At 38.4% G+C, this 6,580-nt stretch overlaps 1 long non-coding RNA gene across 1 annotated transcript in view; it reads left to right on the top strand.

The window, feature by feature from the left end:
* The window catches only part of LOC118478789, a 47,836-nt gene that overhangs the window by 38,975 nt on the left and 2,281 nt on the right, over positions 1 to 6,580 (top strand). The gene's annotated exons all lie outside the window — the stretch shown is intronic.

Genomic DNA, 6,580 nt, shown 5'->3' with positions numbered 1-6,580 from the left:
CACTCCCACCCCTTTTCCCTTTTTTCACTATACAAACAGTTGCGTAAATTTCAGAGAGAAAGATGGGGATATAAAGAGGAAAGACAGAAGGCCAATACGCCATTTTTAGTTAGTGTTCTTTTTTAAAAATGCACATCTACATTCATACTGACTTTAGAATGGACTTTTTCATAATAATGCCAAATGTATCCAAGTACACACAGAATATGTAGACTTTCCCCGAAATTGTTCATACCGGCTCCAAAGTGAACATAATCATACTCGCTATCAAACATATTCATGCAGACACACGCACCTTTCCCAAAATGCATTGACGCCCTTGCTCTCCGCCACACATCCCCGCGGGCCGTGAAGTCGATGAGATATTGGCAGTCGAGATGGGGGCCAGAGAAACACAGGATCCCAAAGGACAAGAATTACGGACGCATCATTTATTGTGGCCGCCAAACTCGGAACGCGCCATCCCCGCTCTCAATACTACACGCCTGATTTCATACTGAAGCCCATCTGATAAACCCTCTGGCACTCATTGTGGATCCTATAATTTCTCTGACATTCGGAACCTTTTGTAAACGAAACAGAGATGAAATTATCAACTTCAGAGAGTTATATCCTTGTCATCCCATTTTGTAAAAGAGGACCTTACTGTTGGCAATAGTTCAACTCTATTAAGGGAGTCTTGTTGGAATATGGTTAGGCTTGCTATCTCTGCCTGCCCGTTATTGGCACGAGGCATGCCTGTGTCCCGCTGACCTAAAAACCAGACAATCCCGTGTTGCACCACGATATTTGACAGCGACCCCTGGTGGTGGATTAGGCCGTCCTAGCATCAGAGAATTTAATTTGTGTTAAACATGGCGTTTTTAGGGCGTGTGGAGAAGGCTGGGAGGAATCCCTCGGAGATACAAGAGGTGCTCATTAAATTCTAGTTTATTTGACATTGACGCAGTCAGTTGGTTTCTAATATGTTCCTCCCTCAAACTGAAGCCTGTCCACTACGTCTTTCACTTCTTCGCCCTAGAACCTCTGTATCATGTTATTAGTGTTCATTAGTATTCGGTATGTCTTTTTCCCTCACTCATTCATGCTGGTTGAGTAAGCATGCACACGTCTTTGGGACAATTTTTTTTCAAGTGTACAAGTCTCTTCAGAATTTGCTTTCCGTACGACTATTTTACCGTCCATTCTGCTTCTACATGTCTGTATGGATTTAACAGATTACGATTATGAGAACCTAAAGTACATAATCTACTTCAGATGTTGACCCATAAGGTCATTTGCCTTAAGCTAATGGAAGTTCTCAACAGAGCGAAATAGAGTTTTACCATGCAGCAAACGGCTATATGAAATAAAAATTATTCTTGTGAAGGACGAGGTCAATAGTCGCGTGCGAGCCGAGAAAAAAACATATAGCTGCCCACCTGCTTCTGCCCTTCCTAGCCCACCTAAAATGGAGTGTTGTGCCCGCCTTCACATTAACCTTTTGTGTGAAAAGGACACAAAAATTATACCAGAAGTAAAGTCATATACAAACAAGACAAACGACTCACTTACACACACCCGTTCACGTCCATCCAGACTCTCATACACACGAACACACACATACATGCACACACATACACGCGTTAAGACTCTCATATGCAGAGTTCTTTTGGCCGATCATATAGTAAGGGTCGATACTGAGCAGATGTTTCGGTCTCCATAGCGTCCGATTACCTAGCCACGACACCTGTATTGACTCTATGGCCATCTTATTCACTTTCCAACATCGGTGAAATAAGTGGAGAATCGATTTTTCTTCTGTTCGGCCCTACAAGTGAGCAGCTTGAACAAACTTGGGCAAGGCAGAAAGGAAATGAGAAAGGACACAGAAATAGACTGTTATGGAGCCAGTTTTATCTTTGTTTTTGCTTAGTTTTTCAATGTAATCTCAAGTTATAGTTTTTGTGTTTTTCTGGGGGGTTTTCTTTGGTATTTTAATATTTTAGAGAGGATAAACTGTTAATAGTGCATGGCTTAGAGTTTCCAGGGGGGGGGGGGGGTTGGGGGGTGGTGGGGGTGGACGCTAGAGTTGGGGAGGAGAGGCTAGGGGGCTCAAAGTATTTGCACTGTATGTCCAATTAGAACACCATAACCTCAGTTCAACATTTAGTTTTTCTGTTTTCTGTTTGGGAGTGGAACTGTAAAAGAGAACGTTATTGTCATCTACATTAAGTTAAACAAAAGAAGCAGTGGCAGATGTACCCACAATAACAACAATAATAGTAATAGTAACAATAATAATGATGATAATGACAGTGAAAAAGATGACTATAATAATAATAATAATAATAATAATAATAATAATAATAATAATAATAATAATAATAATAGTAATAATAATAATAGTAATGATAATAATAATAATAATAATAATAATAACAACAATAATAATGATAACAACAACAATAATAACAACAACAATAATAACAACAACAATAATAGTAATAATAACAACAACAATAATAATAATAATAATAATAATAATAATAATAATAATAATAATAATATATATAGTAATAAATAATAACATAACAATAATAAAAAATAACAACAACAGTAGTAATAATAGTAATAGTAACAGTAATAATAATAATGATAATAATAATATTTATATTACTACTATTACTACTACTACTACTACTACTACTACTACTACTACTACTACTACTACTACTACTACTACTACTACTACTACTACTACTACTACTACTACTACTACTACTACTACTACTGCTAAATATAATAATATTAACAACAACAACAATAACAATAACAATAACAGCAAGAACAAGAACAAGAACAATATAAATGACATAAATGATGATAACAATAGTAATACTACTAATATTTTTTTCAAAAATAGTTATAATAATAATAGTTACAATAGCTATGAAAGTAATAATTATATTAATAGTAATAATGATAATGATAGTAACAATACTTTTATTTATTTATTTATTTATTTATTTATTTATTTGTTTATTTATGTAATTATTTATTTATTTTATTTTGGTGGGGTGGGGATCTTGAAAGAAAATACGGGTGTTGTGGCACACCACCAAACCCCAGTGTTGTGGAGCTGATACCGAGAACAACTCTGTTGAGAGTAAGTCCCAATGAGTATAAATATGTCTGTCACTGGTTCTGGTTGTCATGAAACTAAGTCACTCGTATCTGAGTGCCCTAAATCTTTACTGTTGAGAAATTATGTGTCTTGAGTACCAGTAAAAAAAAGTAGTGCAAAGTTGTATTCTACAATACAAAGATAACATTAATATTATCAAATAAAATTAGAAAGCGATGATATCACTAGAATCATTCCGAACTCACCGCCCACCATGTGATGCAGTTTCTTATAATTTACGTGGGGCTATTTCATTTTTTTCTTTTTAAGGAAAGGTTTTACGTGTAACTAAAATGGGACGATAGGAAAAACTGATAATAACAGCAAAGTCTGAACTGTAATGAAAAAAAACAAACCCCAAAAAAACCCAAACCCAACAAACAAACATCTAATTTATCATAGCTGGAGGTATAACGGTTTTTTATCTCTTCATATCGCGCAGCATACAGGCCAGTTTGAAAAAAGAGAGTCGATTTATATCCCTCTTATCTTTATATTCAACATCCAACTCATTCATCATGCTTATCAGTTGTACGGTAGCCGTCATTATTTTCTACAAATAACTTGTACATAATATGAGTACTTGGAGCCACTTTCTCGACGCACGTTTCGACCCAAACACCATCTGGGCTGTCTTGCCCAAACGTGTTAGCAACACAGCGGCTTTATTACGGTAACTCCTAACAGCCCGAGGTTTTTTTTTGTGTGTGTGGGTTTTTTTCATCTGTCATTGGCTGTAGGCGTTGTTTTTTGAGTGGCGTAGGAGCACTCTTTGCCAGTATCTTTATTATTATGATTGTCGTATACTTTCCTAACATTATTGCTCGACACCTTACCTCTTCAAAAGAAGTCACACAATAGAGAAAAGAGGCATGTGGGTCTGTCCTTTTTTAAAAACTTAAATTTTGTTAATTTTATAATTTTAGTAGTTACAAAAATGTTTTTAAAAACAAATTAGATCTTTTGTTTATACATGCATGTACTCCCGGATGTGGCATATCATGAAGCTGGCTTTATGCCCCTTTCATAACGATAAAGGTATTAAAAATAGGACATTCGATCATATGTCCCTTTACGACTATTATGGTCTTGCCAAGTAGTTGGAGAGCCTTGAAAACTCAAATAAACCCTGTCTTAGAAAGCCCTGACAGAGATAAGAGCTGGGGCCCTCATCATCACAGCCCAGCATGATACCATCTGAGATAACGGCACACAAAGTGTAGGGTTGATCAAGCCAGTTTGTCGTAATTTCTACAGAAACTATCTAACGTTGTCGTAATTCGTTTTAAAATCAAATCGAAATAGTTGTGATGCGATGAGATATCCAGCAAACAAATTATAGAAAACGCACGGAAGAGACATTATGACGTATCTATATAGAACTCTGAATGTTTGTTTATCTACAAGTTAACACGTCGAGACCACAAAACACACATACACACACATAAACACACACATACCCCCCCCCACACACAGACACACACATACACACACATAAATACACACAAGCTCTCTCTCCCCCATCTCCCTCTCCCCCTCTCCCCCCTCCCCCCTCCCCCTCTCTCCCTCCCTCTCTCTCTCTCAAAACACGCACATGCACACACACACACACACACACACACACACACACACACACACACACACACATACTGACAGACACATCGCCAGGACGCATACACACACCCAGCCACAATCATGCTTGCACACACGCAATTTGCAGTCTCTATCATTAAACATTTAGATCGTGCTCGAACCGTTTGCACCTTACGATTTATGCACCAAAAACTATCAGGACAGTTTGCCGATGCACGCGGTGACCACATGAGCTGCAACACTAACGCCATCCAACTACAGCCATATCGTCCAAGTCCTGAGCAGGTGCACGCCGCCCAAAAGCAAAACAATTTCAAACAGAAAACAAAACAAACCAAGCGGCCCTCCAAACGGTCGTGTCTGAATGATCCTCTGACCCTCGCCCCAATCCCTTGAGGCTCCGCGAAGCAAGTCATACCCATCCATCACTAATCGAACCTCCATCTTTTATTTTAGGATTTCTTTAAAGCCATTCAGGTTTGGGCTTCATGTCTTGTTTGCACGGCAGACTGTGTCAACAGAACTCCGGCGAGAGAGCAGGACCTCGAGTCGACTCACGGCCAAAGCGGAGAGGGAGTCTTGGCTGGCGGGAGTTGACCGCCAAATGACGGCCGCCACATCTGGGGCTTTTTGAAAGCTGAAATTCCATACTGGAATTAAGCTCGTAATACGCTAAGCCAGGCTGGTAGAGGGATAATATGGCCGAAAAGGATGACCTTAATAAAAGCCTTAAGAGCATTCCTTCCGCACAAAGAGCAAATTTAACAAACTATGTCGTTAGTCCCTTCGCATGTCCAATCTGGATTCAAAACTAATGATAAACATTACGGTATCTGCTTTGTCGCACAGTTTGACTTATAAATATAATAAGTGACAGGTGACCCGCTATGGTTATGCATACGCTGCTTTATAATCTGTTTAAGCACCACTGATCAAAACGAAAAACTAAATAGCAAATAGAACCTCTCAACAAAAACAAAAGCCCAAAACAAACATGCAAACAATCATGCAAACGAACAGACAAGAGAACAAATAAAACAAACAAACAAAAACAAAGCAAACAAACAAGATGCAAAAATAGAATAAGGTAGATAAATCTTTATTGTCCAGATGCAGGCACATTCACTAATTGATGTTTAACCACATACACTCACACACGAACACACATACATACACACACATACACCTTCCCTCTGAAACGTTAAATAGATTACAGCGACTCCAGAACCAAGCTGCTCGCATAATTTTAAAGACATCTCTCAAAGAGCATATAACACCAATGCTAGTTCAACTACATGGGCTCCCGGTGAAAGCACGAATTCAGTACAAAATAATTGTTCTTTGTTTTAAATGCGTCAACATCATATCTTTGTGACATGGTCATCGAATACATACCATCTCGGCCTTTAAGATCGGCGACGAAAGATTTTTAAGACCTGTCCAAAGTAAAAGTCAGAGACTCAGAGGGAGAGCTTTTTCACACCACGCTCCCTCCTTGTGGAACGCTTTACCAGCCCATCTACGGGAGTCCACCACTTTATCAAAATTTAAATTAGCACTTAAAACGCATTTGTTTCAGTCCAGCTTCAATCTGTAATTTCCGACATTCCCAATACAAATATTATTATATTCTCTCGGTATCTATTATGTTCTCTCAGCATCGTTTATTCATGTTGTTCTGTTCTGTAAGGATTTATGACTGTGTGATGTCATCAATGTGTGCGAATGTGTCTGGGTAAGCTTTGTGGGATTGTCTTTACTCAAGGATGTACTGGAGAGAGAGAGAGAGAGAGAGAGAGAGAGAGAGAGAGAGAGAGAGAA

This window comes from Aplysia californica, unplaced genomic scaffold, assembly GCF_000002075.1.
Source record: "Aplysia californica isolate F4 #8 unplaced genomic scaffold, AplCal3.0 scaffold00959, whole genome shotgun sequence".
NCBI classification, from domain to species: domain Eukaryota; kingdom Metazoa; phylum Mollusca; class Gastropoda; order Aplysiida; family Aplysiidae; genus Aplysia; species Aplysia californica.
The sequence above is the reverse complement of the archived record's forward strand: the minus strand, read 5'-3'. Positions and strand labels throughout refer to the sequence as shown.